This window comes from Mus caroli, unplaced genomic scaffold (assembly GCF_978045245.1).
Source record: "Mus caroli unplaced genomic scaffold, Mus_caroli_1 scaffold_2, whole genome shotgun sequence".
NCBI classification, from domain to species: Eukaryota; Metazoa; Chordata; class Mammalia; order Rodentia; family Muridae; genus Mus; species Mus caroli.
Genome location: NW_028227257.1, coordinates 178,586,403 through 178,602,067, shown reverse-complemented (window position 1 = coordinate 178,602,067; position 15,665 = coordinate 178,586,403). Strand labels below are relative to the sequence as shown.

The following is a 15,665-nucleotide window of genomic DNA, read 5'->3' as shown; positions in this document are numbered from 1 at the left end:
CGGTGGTTATTGTTTCTGGAATTCAGTTTTCTCACCAGGTGGGAATAGTCTCCTTCATTTTGAATTGCACATAAGAAATAACCAAAGTTGGACTGTAGAAATGGTTCAGTGTTTAAGAGCACTGGCTCTTCCAGATGACCCAGGTTCGATTCCCAGCACCTACAAGTCAGCTCACAACTGTCTCTAACACCATTTCCATGGGACTCCAACACCTTCTGACCTCCAGAGGATCCAGCAATACACATGCAGGCAACGCATATATGCACAAACTAAAAACAAAACTACCAAAGTTAAAAAGTAAAACCTTTTATAAAAACACTACATTTGTGTCTTAGGGTTATTATTGCTGTGAAGAGATACCATGGCTACAGCAACTCTTAAAAAGGAAAACATTTAATTAAGGCTGGCTTTACAGGTCCAGAGGTTTAGTTCATTATCATCATGGTGTGGAGCTTGCAGGAAGACATGGTGCTGGAGAGCTAGCTGAGAGTTCTACATCGCTATCTGCAGGCAGCAGGAAGAGGAGACACTGGACTTGGTGTGAGATTTTAAAACCTTGCAGCCTACCCACGGTGACACAGTTCCTCCAACAGGGCCATACCTCCTCCAACACTGCCACATCTCCAAATTCTTCTCAAATAGAGTCACTCCCTGGTGACTAGGCATCCAAGTATATAAGCTTAGGAGGTCATTCTTACTCAAACCTCTACAATCTGTTTCTATTTTGTACTTTGAACTTATCATGAAACTTGCCATTTGGAAATAATCTAGCTCTCTGATTTCAAAATGAGATCAAATTTTTGTGTCATCCCCCCCCCCGCCCCCCAGGAATCTAGGTAATGGGAACACTGCTTAGTAGGCCATTCAAATCACTGAAGTCCCTCCCCCTTCTCAAGTGATGGCCTTAGTCTGTGTTGCTCAAAGAGATTTTATACAAATGCTTCTGAAGTTGCTTCTATTGAGCAGTAGGAACATTTACTACACTGCATATTCTTATCCTGTGAGTCTGAGGCAGGGTCTCTCTCTCTCTCTCTCTCTCTCTCTGTGTGTGTGTGTGTGTGTGTGTGTGTGTGTGTGTGTGTGCATGCTGGATATGCACACATGCATGCTGATGCTTATGCATGCAGTCGGTAGAGGAGGATCAAGAGTCCTGCGCAGTAACTTTCCACCTTATCCCCTGAGGCAGAGCCTCTCACTGATCCTGAAGCTTGTACTTTGCAGCTAGGCTGGCTGACCAGGGGTCTGCTTACCTCCACTTTCCAGTGCTGAAACTGTAGGCATGCATAGCCAATGCTTGGCTGTATGTAAGTTTTGGAGATCTGAACTCAGGCCCTCAAAGTTGTGTGTCAAGATCTTTACTCACCGAGCTGTCCGCTAATCCTCAATCAGTTAGGTTTTCAATAAAATTTAAATATATCAAGAACATCATAAATGCAGAAAGTTTATTCTTTGGTGTGAAAATAGTCCAGTAGAAGGAAATTCAGAGTAAATTTAGTGGCTACAGTGCTCCGAGGGGCTCAAAGTTGATTCCTTGTATCCTAGTGATGGTTGACTTCGTTGCTGACCCCAGGTCTAAGTTGACTGCTAGACTCCCTCACTACAGAAGGCGATCTGCCTCTGACCTGACCCCAGTCCCACCCCCATCCCATGTGCTGCTTTACACCATTGACTAGAACTGAATCATTGAACTCAGCTGTAAGGGATCTGGGGAAATCATATCTCTTGGTTCAGAGCCTGGCTGTCCAAATCAAATCAGGTTTTTACTGAGACGAGAGGGAGAAATAGTTTGTGAGCACAGAGCCTGTGTGCGGAGTGGCATAAATCCTTCCTCGTTTCCTAGGCTGTAATTCTGTGTTGTTTACTCTGAGTAAGCCTTCTCCTGGCCATTTCAATCATTCATATGTGTAAGTGGCAATAGCTCTGCTTCTTTTATAGTTTTTGGCTTGAAAAGACGTATTCTCTTTCTGTTTCTCCTTCATTTTAACTTGCTTCTTCTCTCATTGTGGATGTGTTTCTGTGTGCACTTCTTCTCTCATTGTGGATGTGTTTGTGTGTGCATTGCTCTCTTTGTGTGTGTGTTTGTGTGTGCACTTCTCTCATTGTGGATGTGTTTGTGCATTTCCCACGTGTGTCAATGAAAAATTCATAAGCACAGAAGATGTAGAAGATATACAATCTGAAAAAAAGCAATACAATTCTGAACTAAAAAATGGGTGGAGGCAGGGCATTGGCTCAGTGGGCAGAGCACTTGTCCTACAATGTAAGAACCCGAGTTCGAATCCCCAGAACCCACGTGGAGCTGTGTATGTTGATGTACGTATGGATCTGTAATTCAAGTTAGTTGTGCTATGACGAGATGAGAGCTGAAAACAGGAGAATTCTGGGAAGTTCCAGGCAGAGTTAACCTGGAGTAATCAGTGATGAACTACAAAGAGACCCTGCCTCAGAAATGAGGTGAGAGGGAAGGACAGACACCCAAATTTGTGACTTTTCAAGACTCCCATCTGAAAGAGAGGATAGCTGGTGGCTATCCTCTCAAAATATATTTGAAAAATAATTCCATCTAAGAAAAATCTTCTTTGGCATATGATCATTATGAATACAAAAATATTTTTCTTACTACCTATAATTTTTTCTTTTATAGTGTGGCTATCAAATTTGTAATATCAAATATACAATATTGATTAGTTGCATCAAGCTATTATTTCACACACACACACACACACACATTCTGACAACCTAAAATAAAGATCAGTAGAAAATGGAATGTATATATATGCTCCTCCTCCTCCTCCCCCTCCCTCCTCCTCCTCTTCCTCCTCCTCTTCTGTCAACTTGACATAAGCTAGGGTCATCTGAGAAAAGGGAAACTTGATGGAGGAAATGCCTATATAAGTCTGACCCAGTTGTAAGATTGTGAGGGCATTTTCTTGATTAATGATTGATGCTGAGGGTCCAGCCCGATGTAGCTGGCGACACCCCTGGGCAGGTGGTCCTGGAGTGTATAAAAGAGCAGGTTGAGCAAGCCAGCGGGGATGAGCCAGTAAGCAGCACTCCTCCATGTCTCTGCTTCAGTTCCTGCCTCTAAGTTCCTGCTCAAGTTCCTGCCTTGACTTCCCTCAATGGTAACTATAAACTGTAAGCCAAAATGAGCTCACATTGCTTTCGTTTAGCATTTTATCACAGCTATAGAAACCCAATTAAGACAGCTGATACTGTGAAAAGGTGTTTGCTATTCTTATCACTGATAAAAATGTGGAGAATCGTGGTTGGGTAGGCCTGGCTAGACCTCGGTTTACCATTCTTTCTAGTAGATTGTGGGACTGATTTAATAAGATAGAAGAAAGATTGAAGATAATTCTTGCCACCAACTTGGATCTTCATATGCATTCTCACACACATGTCCACACTATGCAAATGAGCATATACTCAAATGCACACCACAGACATATAAAAGTGGAAAAAGCCAAATATAGTAGTTGACAGTGGCAGACCATTAATTGTAAGTGAAAGTATTGACCTAAGGCATGTGCTCTAAATGTGAATTTTTTTTTAAACCCTCAGCTCTGTAGTAGAGGCACCTGGAGATAATTTAGCAATCCCCAATATTGGCTGCATCCTAGAGTAGTTCCTTTCAGTCTTTGGATGAAGAAGGAGAGAATCTCATAAGTGCCACTCCTAGGTAACTCCAGTGTGATGCTGAGCTTGGGGAGTCACTGTCCTAAGTACTCTGCCTGAAATGGTGGCAGCTGCCTTCCAGGGAGGAGGAGACCTGATGTGTGAAGCTCATCTGGGCAGCTTGGCTTTCCTAAAGTTTGATGGCTGACCTTAAGAGCTAACACACATGGACAGTGTGTGGTGTACTTTCTGCGGACAAACACCCAGTCATTAAGATACTTGGTTTATCAGGGGTGGGAACTACAGTCTTGCTAGTATGTCTGTGCTGACCCGCTTGGTACCTTTTGGTCCCGATCGAGGCCGCCCGCTCCGGGGCTGCCGCTTGTGGGGAGCTGGAGACGGTGGAGGCCGTGATGCTGGCGGTGGTGTACATATTCAGTTTCCCCAGCTTACCCGGTCCCAGGTGATCCAGGGCGAGTTCTTAAGCTCACTCATGTGGTTCTGGATTCTTTGGCGATTTTGGCATGAGTCGGATGCTGTGCTGGGTCACTTTTCATATCCAGATCCTTCACAGTGGACAGATGAAGAACTGGGAATCCCTCCTGATGATGAGGACTGACACTGTAAACTCTCTGAACAAGAGCAAGGTGAGACATTTCAAGAAATTACAGACTTCATTAAAGGTGTAAAGTAAAGTGGCTTGCCAAAAAAACCCAAACCAACCAACCAACCAACCAACCCACCAAACAACTTGGTTTAGTTGTCTACACCCTGGCAGTTACCCGTCATAGCTGTGATGAATTTCTTGGCAAAGCAACTTAAGCAAGGATCTATTTTGGCTACAGTTTAAGGGTATGGTCCATCTCGATGGGGAAGGCGTGGTGGAAGGACTATGAGGCGACTGATCACATTGCACCGCTGTCTGGAAGCAGCGAGAGATGGAAGCTGGCGCTCAGCTGACTTGCTCCTCCTTCTTCCTTCTGAGACCCTGGCCCATAGGATGGTACCACTCACATTCAAGGTGCGTCTTCTTTGTCCTGCTAAACCTTTCTGGGAACTCCCTATGGAGGTGTCTCTCCATGGTGATTCTAAGCAAAGACCACCACTCTGGGTAACAGACCGATTCATCCCATCGAGACGCAAGATGAAAAAGCACATATTGGTAACATACAGTCTCACATCCCGGCACCGGAATCTCTGCAAAAACACGCATGTTCTAGGAACTCAAAAATACTTCTAAGTTTATAAATAATATGTTTCACTGATATATAACTTCAAGAAATGGAACTCAGAGGCTCACCATGCTAGGTAAATGCTGTAACGCCAGTACATGTACTACTACTGACAATTTCTCCTCTGTTAGTGGCTTGAAGCACCATCTTGTAACACCTTTTGTAAGTCCAGGCCAGATAGTGTCAATCAGGTCAGGCTTTGCTGTCCAATGACATCGACAAAGGGACTTATGATTATCAGAACTTTCTGGAACAAGGGATTAGGATAATGATTGTGAGTGACAGATGGTGTTTCTATGGAAACTCTGGCCTAGGTGAGTCTCAATCCTTAAATAGCATACTGGGCACTCCTTTATAAAAACTCCCACTCTCCATGGCTTCTAGAAGTTTAAAGGTATTTGAGGCCACCAGAAAAGCAGGGATTGGGGTATCTATCTGCTTTTGTTGCTTATTTTCATAGCACTCTGATAAGCTTAAGTATCAGATAGCTCCAGAGGAAATACATTCACCAATCCATTTTCCCTCTCCCAACAATGTCATCAGGGATGGTGTTCTGTACCAGTTATGAGAGCCAAGAAGGGAGCAGCCACTCCCCCTTCTTGCAGCCTCCACCCTCAGAATGTCACTCTCATTACAAGCCAGGCTCTCTGGTCAGCCTTTGGTACCCATCCTCAGATAGTCTTTCAGGCTGCCCCGTGTATAGCCAGCTGCAGAAGATGCTGCTCACTGAGCTCCTACTCATTTTCCTCTTGCATTTTTAAAAACCCATTTTGGAAAGAACAGATCAAATGTTGGCTTCTTAGTCACGGGGCAGCTATAAATACACTGCAAAAGGCTCTTGAGCTGTGCAATTTCTACTAGGACATAACCTCACCTCTCTGCTGGGTACCATCTCAGAATGCCTTATATCTGGGGAATTCAGATCTTCTCCCAGTAGCTAAGTCTGTATTTACATCTCTCCCATCTTTGTATGTGTGCGTGTGTAAAGTATATGATGCAAGTGCATGTGTGTGTGTTTGGATGTAGAAGCCAGAAGATAATCTCAGGTGTCCTGGTTTGCCACCTATCACTGTATTACCTTGAGACAGACTCTCTCATTGAACCTGGAGATAGCCTGGCAGCTATCAAACCCCAGAAGTCTCCCTGTTTTCTCCCTCACAGTGCTGTAGTTGCACACAGTCATGTTTTCCTTTCATGTGGTTGCTGGAGATTTGAATTCAGGTCCTCATGCTAGCTTAGCAAGCACTTTTACCCAGGGAGCCGTTTCCCCAGCTCCAGAGCTGTGACCCCATCCCCTCCAGTCTTCTCTGATCTATAATAGGAGGTTCTTTGTTTTCTCCTTCACAGGTTATATCTGCTCCACCCCAAGCCCCCAGAACATTCACAGTGCCATTGTACCTTGACCTTGTACAGAAAACACTCCATGTCCAGCTCAGACTCAGACAGTAGGTTTTCTGATTGTTAGTGATCTGATCCCTAGACTTTTCATTCTGTGAGGGAACCCGTATAGTGTTCACAGCCTCCAGAATATCTGAATATGCTGATGAAAAGAGGAAGTTGAAAAAAAAGGTGAATTAAAATTTAAATTCTAGGTTTGCATATGGCTGGTTGCACCAGCTGAGGAGAAAAAATATCCAACTTTTCTAGGCCTTGGTGTTGCATCTTAAGAATGTATTTAGTCATTATGTACAATATGGGCTTATTATGAAAATTAAATGAAAGATATAAACAAAATAAACAATTGAGTACATAGCATCAATCAGATATCTCGGTATCTCAGTAGATATTTGAGTCTGCACCCTCTTCTCTCCCCTCTCTTACTTTCCCTCCCTTCTTTTTCCTTGTGATTTTACTGTGTAATTCAGGCTAGGTTTGGATTCACCATCCTCCTGTCTCAGCCTCCCAAGTGCTAAGATTGCAAGTGTGCACCATGACACTAACTCTGCATGGTATGTTTCTTTAGAAGATTTTGCTTGCCCTGAGAGAATATGATATGGCCAACTTATTTTATAGATGAGGAAGGTGGGCACAGAGATGTTCAGAGGTTTGCCAACAGATGTCCAGCCATGAATTTGGTCCAGCTGATGCCTAAACTGGACATGTTTAGATTGAGAAATTCAAGACTGACAATTTGATGGCATAGAAATTAGCTTTTAAAAGTGATCCTTGAGAAGCAAGAATGCTCCAATCTTGTGTTGATATGACCTAATGAGGCAGGAACTCAATAGAGTTCTCAATAGTACAGTGTGTTCTGGGTTGCAGCTATGAACTATTAGGGAATATCTCTTTGGGGGGGGCAAGAGGGTGGGTGACGCGATGTTTCTGGAATATTCTTTAGTTCTGTTCTACACACCTCTGTGACACTATTGCATCAGGTAGCTTCAGGATAATTTAGGTAAACTGTTGGTTCAACAACACAGAGAATCATTCGTTATGTTTATGGATCTCTTTATTGCACACAGACCAGTTCTCTGGCAACACCAGAGAAATGGCCTCACTGGCACATATCTCCATTAACACTCTTGAGATTCAATTAGTAGAACTAGTTTTTCCATCTTTCTTACTGGTTTTTTTTTGGGGGGGTTGGTTTTTTGGTTTTTTGAGACAGGGTTTCTCTGTGTAGCCCGGCTGTCCTGGAACTCAATCTGTAGACCAGGCTGGCCTCGAACTCAGAAATACACCTGGCTCTGCCTCCCAAGTGCTGGGATTAAAGGCATACACCACCACTGCCAGGCCAAGTTAAGCTACTTCTTTTTTATTCCCTTACATATTTATACTTATTTTTAACTATGTGCATATGTAAGTGCAGTGCCCCTGGAGGTCAGAAGAGGACATTGGGACCCCTGGTGCTGAGCTACAGGTGGCTGTGAGCTGTCCCCCATGAGAGCTGGGGACTGAACTCTGATCTTCTCCCAGAGCAGCAAGTGCTTCTAACCACCTAATCACTCCCCACCCCACCTCTTTCTTCTTTTTTCTATGAGGCAGCAAATGTAGTAAGTACTAGGGCAGGTGTGGTGTACACCTGTGTGGGAGCTGAGGCAGGAGGATCCTGAGTGGGAGATCAGCCAGAGCTGCAAAGCAGGGCTCTATTTAAAACTGTTTCAACTTGAAGATTTTTCTCCTATTTGCTTACATTGCTAGAAAATAAATGAATTGTCTTTCTTTCTTTTTTAAAATAGTAGCACCAATTATTTCTATCTAACTATACTTACTGGTGTCCACCTGAAATTATGTCTTTTTTAGAAGGAAGAAAAATGCTCAATATAGTGATTGGAACAAACAAGGAGTATCTGCAGTATGATTCGTCTTGGTCAAATGCCCTTTTAACATCTTGGTTTTAAGTCCAAGCCTTCCTGAGTAAGTTCATTGACTAAATAAAATCGCTTTGGCTGGTCATTGAAGTTCACTCACATGGAGTATTTGATGGGTATATAATTTTACTTTAAAAAACATTTCTTATCAGTTCTTTGAGAGCTTCATACAGGATAACATGATCATATTTACCCCAACTCCTCCCATAGCCTCCCTTCCCACCTCACCTTCTGGTACCACAGCCCTGAGCTTTCCCACTTCTTCTCACAATCCAGTTTGTGCTGTCCAGCTACTGTGGGGAGTAGGGGATAGTTTGGTATTTTAAGGTGGCCATCGTGTATGGCTTAAATGGCACCAGGTTTGTGGCTGTAACATTTACACAATCCAACTCCAGTGATTTTGACTCTTTGATGATGGCATCCTCAATGATCCTAGGATACTTAGAAGCCTCATAAAACACACAAACTTATTTTCTCTTGGCGTCTATAACTTGTACCATGTATTTCTGGTGGTTCTCAGGTGCAGTCAGTTTTGCAAGAGAGGCACCTAAGTTTTGGGTGCTTGCCTGCCTCAGCACTGGTCCTGCTGTGGCTCAGGTCTGTTTTAGCTCTGGCCAGGGTGATAGGGCTGCTTCCACGACTGGCTCAGCCCCGATTCCTTTAGAATGTTAGATTCTTTGATAAGTGATCTCTTCCAGTCCCAGAAGAGTTGGGGAATAACATGGTACAATGCTGTGTCTGCAGAAACTTTGCTATTCCCAATATGGCAACCATGCTGTATTACATACTTTAAAATTCTGTGGCGTGGAGATGTCAGAGCTCAACTGTTCTTTAGCAACAGGCACAGTGAACTCATTTCCCTGGATTCTAGTCTTGCTGATTTTTAGTGTGGTTGGATAGTTTTGCACGTGTTTGCCTTCTGTAGTAGAGTCACAATCAGTCCCAGGTTTATAAAGGCAGATAGGTGCCAATCCTCATTCCTTGTGAGGCTAACAAAGATTTCCCAGTCTAAATCAGATAGAGTCCAGAGAGATGGCTAGGCAGTGAAGAACACATACTGACAGCTCTTACCAAGGACCCAAGGTCAGTCCCGAGTGGCCCCAGCCCACTCGCCCCTATAACCCTAGCTCCAGGGGATCCTGTACCTCGGGCCTTTATAAGCACTTGCAGGCAAATACACACAGAGACCCATAATTAAAAAACAGAAACAGAACTTGGGGAAAAAGACAGAGTCTTGAACTTGAGTAGATTTCTAAAAAGAAATAAGGTGAAGACACACATTGAGATTTGCCAATTTCCGTGCTGGGGAGTGGATGTATGGGATCGTAGGCTCCATTTACCTTGGATTTCTCATTACTTGTGAATCCTTTAGTAATTCAAGTGTGAAGAACTTCCTTTCTCTGGCATTTGGTGGTTTCTATTCTGATTTTGAGTCCGTCATATAATATAGCAGGATTAATTTATGTGTTCTAGAGAATGTTGACTAGCAGGGAGAGGAGGTGGCCTAGGGAGTAAAGTGCCTGATATGCAAACATGGGGACGTGATTTTTGGGTCCCCAATACCCACGTAACAGCCAGGCATAGGAGCACTTTGTAACCTCAACACTGGGAGTGGGTGGAAATGGGAAGTAGAGACTGGAGGATTCCTGGAGTTTGTTGCCCAACCAAATATATGAGCTCCAGGTTCAGAGAGATAGAGACTGAGACAGAGACTGATAGAGACAGAGGCAAAGAGAGATAGAGATAGAGATGATGGAGATGATAGAGAGAGACAGATATATCTCTATCTGTCTGTCTATCTATCTATCTATCTATCTATCTATCTATCTATCTATCTATCATCTATCTATAGAGAGACAGGCAGACAGACAGACAGACAGAGACAGAGACACACAGAGAAAAACAGAGAGACAGAGTGAAACAGAGAGAAACAGCAAGAGATAGGCAGAGACAGAGTGAGACAGAGAGACACATACAGAGAGAGACCTTCTCTCAAAAAAGAACGTAGAAAGCAACTGAGGAAAACAGCTGATATCAGCCTCTGACCTACACGTTCAACACACTTGAACATATACATACATATTGTGTGCACATACACATGAATATATACATAATACTGTGTCCATACACAAATGAACATATACATTTTGCACACTCACATGTGAGGAATATTAAAGAACAATGTAAATATCTTTTGATTGGGAATTGGCTTAAAAGTGATAGGCTATCGGTTAATGGCAATTCTAAAAACAGTGTAGATTGGTCTATACCAATGTGGAAAGATCTCTATGACTTATTTTAAGCTAAAAAAGAAAGCCACATTGATTTAGTGTGGTGGTGTAGGTCTTAAATCCCTACACTTGGTGAGCAGAGGCAGGAGGGAAGGTACATCTCTGTGAGTTTGAGGTCAGCCTGGTTTATATAGTGAGTTCCTTGCTAGCAAGGGCTACATGGTGAGACCCTGTCTTTTATAAACAAAGCAAAGCAAAACAAAACAAAACAAAGAAAAAATAAAGAAAAAAAAGGAAAGAAAAAGCAAGCCACACAGAATAGTTTGATTTAATTTTTATTTTTATTAATTGTTTGTGTGTATCTGTGTATGTCTGACTTGTCTATGCAGGTGATCCCAGAGGCTAAAGCAGGCACTGGAACCCTTGGGGTTGGAATTATAGGGTTTGTGAGCCATCTAACATGGGTGATGGAATCAGTATTGGTTTGCCTGATAGAGCAGCAAATATTCTAAACCACTGAGTGGTCTCTCTAGCCCCTGATTCTTTGTCTTTTAAAGAACAGCAACAAAGTACTTGTATTTATACATAATTATAGAAAAGTGTATCTCAATGATGTTCTTTTGTTTTTTCCATAATATACATTACTCATTTTGATAAAAGTTGACGTTGACTGTTTTTTTTTTGTTTGTTTGTTTGTTTTGTTTTGTAGCCCTGGCAGATCTGGAATTAGCTTTGTAGGCCAGGCTGGCCTCAGAGTTGTAGACATACTTCTGCTTCGTGAGATTAAATGTATGAAGCACCACCTCCCCACTGGTGTTGACTTTTAATATATGTTTTTCAAATAATTTATCTTAAAATAACTTGGCGTATTCATGATTTCATTAATGTAATTTTAATATTTAACTTAAAATTCAACATTTGCAATTTCATGAATAGTACCCAGAAATCTTATAAACCCTTCCCCAGATTTACTAATGCTTGAATGCTCATATATTGCTTGACTCTTCCTCTACCTTTATATATATTTTCCCTACCTGCTAAAGGCACAGTGCTTCATTTTCTTTAAGTAAGAAAGCATTCTACATAGCTACTGGATAGCCACAAAATCAGGAAGTTAACATTGATATCACACTACCTTCTTATCAACATATCTCCATTCAGATTTCACTAATGATCTCAGTAATGATACTATGGTCTGGACCCCCAAATGGGTCCCGTGTTAAGAGACTGATCCTGATGGTGGTACTATTTGGAAGAGATGAAACCTTTATTAGGAGGGGCATGGTGAAGAGGCTCAGGCCCTTAGGTCACTAAGGGTGTGCCCCTGAGGGGGATTTGGGGGCTGTACACAACTCACTTCCTGGTGAGCTGTACTGTGTCATTTTCCCTCACCCCAACACATATCAATGTCGTCCTTCATGGACATCAGAGGTGTAAAGCATCTACCCCAACTGACACTGAAGTTGAAGCTCCCAAAGTAGATCATACACCAAAATAAACCGTAGCTCTATGTAATTTTGTAATTTCAGATGCCTGGTTACAGGATGGTAAAGCTGACTAATTGGCACCATTGGTTTTTATAGGATCGAGATCCAGGTTAGGACCACACATTACACTCATCGGCTGGCCTGTGCCCGTGGGGGCTCTCAGACACTGAGACACTAACCAAAGAGCATACACAGGCAGGACCTAGTGGCTCCCCTCCCCCACACATAGGTAGTGACTTTACAGCTCCATCTTCATGAGGGTACAGAACATAGCCCACCCCTATTTCCACCTGCACATACGTAGCAGATGTGCAGTTCCGTCTTCATAATAAGTCGGGAACAATAGGAGCGGGGGTTATCCCTAAAGCTGTTACCTGCTGGTGGAATACATTCCCCTGCCTGAACTGCCTCATCTGGCCTCAGTGGGAGAGGATGCTCCTGGCCCTGCAGAGACTAGATGTGCCTGTGTAGGGAGATGCTTGGGGCTGGGGGCAAGGGGTCTCTACCTTCCCAAAGGAAAGGAAGATGGGGGAATGGGGGATGGGGGAACAGGAGAGGAGGGGTAGCAATTGGGGCATAAACTGAATGAAAGAGAGGAAGGAAGGAGGGAAGAAAAAGAAAAAAAAGTCTCTTTAGTCACCTTCAATCTGAAACAGGAATTTAGTCTTGCTATCTTTCATCGCTTTGAAGTTCTTGAAGTTCAGCCTTGTTAGCAGGACGAATGTGTTTCAGTTTGAGGTTGTCTGAGGTTCTGTCATTAGTTTATGTGTGTTCCATGCATGTCATTCGAATGTCACAGGAACGACAATGTGTTCATCTTAATACATAGTATCAAAGGCACATGATGATGATTAAACCTATTTCTGCTCATGTAAACTTTTCTCATGTGGTACAGAGGGTAGCTGGCCAGTTTCTCCACAGAGAGGCTCATTAAAGTCTCTGTGAAGGTATTTTAATAAGCATTGTTATATGTTCATAACAATTCACTAGGATGTTATTAGTGTTCTGTGGGGAAGACTGGGAGACTGTGTCCATGTCTATTGTCTCAGTGAGCCATCACCTATTAATTTTTCATCTACCTAGGCCAATTATTAATATTGATGAATAATTATAAAATGCAACCCACTCCTTCTAAAATGATCACTTAGCATTCTACTTCAAAGTGTAGTTATTTATTTAAGCCATTGTTGATTGGTGGGTTCTTATTTTGTAGAATGAATCACAGTCTGTTTCAACATTACTTCCTTTAATTCTCGAGCTGTCTCAGATTTGGCCAGCAGGAGCCTCCTGATGTTGGTGCTTCTTGCTGGGCCCCATCAGAAAAAGAAACAAGGAAAAAGTCCTAGTTTCCTGTTACCAGAAATTCTATAACTTATCTTGTTATGTTTCTTGCTTCAGCCAGTTATTTCTATACAAAGTTATAGTAATTTTTTTTTCGGACAGAGTTTCATGTAGCCCAGGCTGACCTCAAATTCATTACATAGCCAAGGCTAGTCCTGGACTCAGCTTCTCCCTCCCCCATCTCCTGAGTGCTGCAGTTACAGAAATTCACCGTCATGCCTGGTTTTATGTGGCACTGGAGTTGAATTCAGGCCTTCTTTCATGACAGGCAACTGAGCTGTATCTTCAGCTATGTTCAGTAAGTTTTAATTACAAATGGTATTGAGAAACTGCGACTTAGGCATTAACAGTACTCTGTCTAGGCTCAAACTGACCCCAGCAGTGGGGATAGGGCTACACACATCCTCATATACAGACATACTTTATCAGTTTCTGTATCTAAATCTTTTGACATCACTGCATTCATTCTAATGCCCTAATCATATAAATTATTAAAGAATATTGTGCTTTTTTTGTCAGCAGAGAATGCTAGCCTCCATTATCAATACTTTTGATTAATTCTTTTGCACACAGTCAATCTTACAGTCATGGAAGCTTCTTCTCAATGCCAATGCCTCTAACACACATTAGCCAGTGTTAGACCAGGTACAGAGAGATTCACCACAGCTCTGGAGCTGAGACTGCCACATCCATACTGTCTTCAGGGAGTCCTGACTACTTCATCGAGTTGGCTTTAACTCACAGTTAAGTGTGAGGATTCTACAAGCACATGATCTAGCTTATGTAACATCCCTGTCACGTTATGTCTGGGCAGTCTTAAGCAAATTACTTAATGTCTTCTAGTATCTAAACTTTCTCTGTTCAAAGAAAAGCCATAGCAGGGACAAAGCAGTGATCAGCCCCCTTTCTCCTGATTTGAGTATGAATCTTTGTATCAGAAGAATAATCATTAGCTGGAGGTTGTGAGGGAACTTGAGGGCAGACATCTCAGCCAAGCAAGAGGGAAACACCCAGCAGGAAAACTATAAGCCATCACAGAGTGATGTAAGTCTGGGCCTCCACTCTCCTTCCTCTCAACTTGATGGGGCCGTGCGTGGGCTTGCCTGTTGCAGAGAACTAAGTGAGGACCAAATGAGGTGATGCTCCCCAGTGCACGGAGTAGGAGATAATTTAATGAATGCCTTCCACTCTGCTTTCATACGCCTCTTCAAATGCAGGTCTTGTTCACTGAAGAGAGTGTATAAAACTCAGCTAAGCAAAGCTAACAGCCATTACTGGCAGCTCCATTAGGCAAGAATAACTGCTGTTTACAATTTGAAATCGCTCTTTCCAGACTGATTTCTTTGCACATTGAATGTAAACTTTATGTGATGGCATTCCTTCCCTGTTCTCTCCGTTCTGTGTGAAGAAAGAACCAGGTTCCCCATGGGGTGTCTTCCCTGCTCCTCCTGTGCCATTGGCTGGCTGAACTCAGTACAACAATATCCCCTCCAAAGCATTTGGTGACAGCAGAGCTTGTGTGGACACTGTGTAGTGTATAAACATGCACCCCTCCTGATGGGTGCTTCTGTCTGGGGCACCTTCTTCCCATGGGACCTGTCTTCCAGGTGGAGAAGGCCAGGGAGCATGTTTGTCACTCTGTGGCATTTCCTGTCGAAGCTGGCTAGAGTCCAGATCCCTGAGGAAATGCACCACAGGCCTTTTCTATAAGCACAGCTCTTAAACAGACTGGGAGGTGTGTGTGTGTGTGTGTGTGTGTGTGTGTGTGTGTACTCTAGGCAGGAGACCACTGTACTTGAGCTATAGACACACCAACTCATGGGTATCCCAGGTCTCTGGCTTTCCTTTGACACTGAGTCAGTTGGTCAGCAGGGAGAATAGCCTTGTCTTGGAATTTTTACTGCACCACCAATGAAGAAAATACTACTCCAAGGTCAAGTTTACTCTAAGATCTGTGGATGTACCCATCATGTATGTCTGTCAAAAGTCACTGGATCAGCCAGGCATCATAACATAGGATTATAATGGTAGTATTTGGGATCATGGAGCAAGAAAGTCATGAATTGGGCTATACAATAAGATACAATCTCCAAAAGGGACATAGAAAAAAAAAAAAAAACATTCCATCAGTAGGACTCTCTTCTGGCACTGCCTAAATTTTCATTTCATTCAGAAACCATATTAATGTGTGGTAAATATCCTGCCCAAATTTTGTGATTTGCTGTTTGCAAATGAATCAAAATTTTACCTTGAAATATTTGAGACCCCTATCTCAGAGTAGTCTCTGGTTATAACTAATTTAGATAAAGGAAGGAAAACACACAGGGAGGTTTCTGTCGTCATTCTGAGTGATAAGATATAAGATAAGGTGATAAGAATGTAGTTTTAGTGAGACTGACTGATTAGTTACAATGTGTTCTAAGAGTGACTTAGAATCTCCCTAAG

General features: G+C 42.7%; 1 pseudogene; it reads left to right on the top strand.

Moving 5' to 3' along the window:
* The first annotated feature begins 3,934 nt into the window (after window positions 1–3,934).
* On the top strand, window positions 3,935–4,329 carry LOC110290531 (NADH dehydrogenase [ubiquinone] 1 beta subcomplex subunit 2, mitochondrial pseudogene; annotated as a pseudogene).
* Window positions 4,330–15,665: the final 11,336 nt, after the last annotated feature.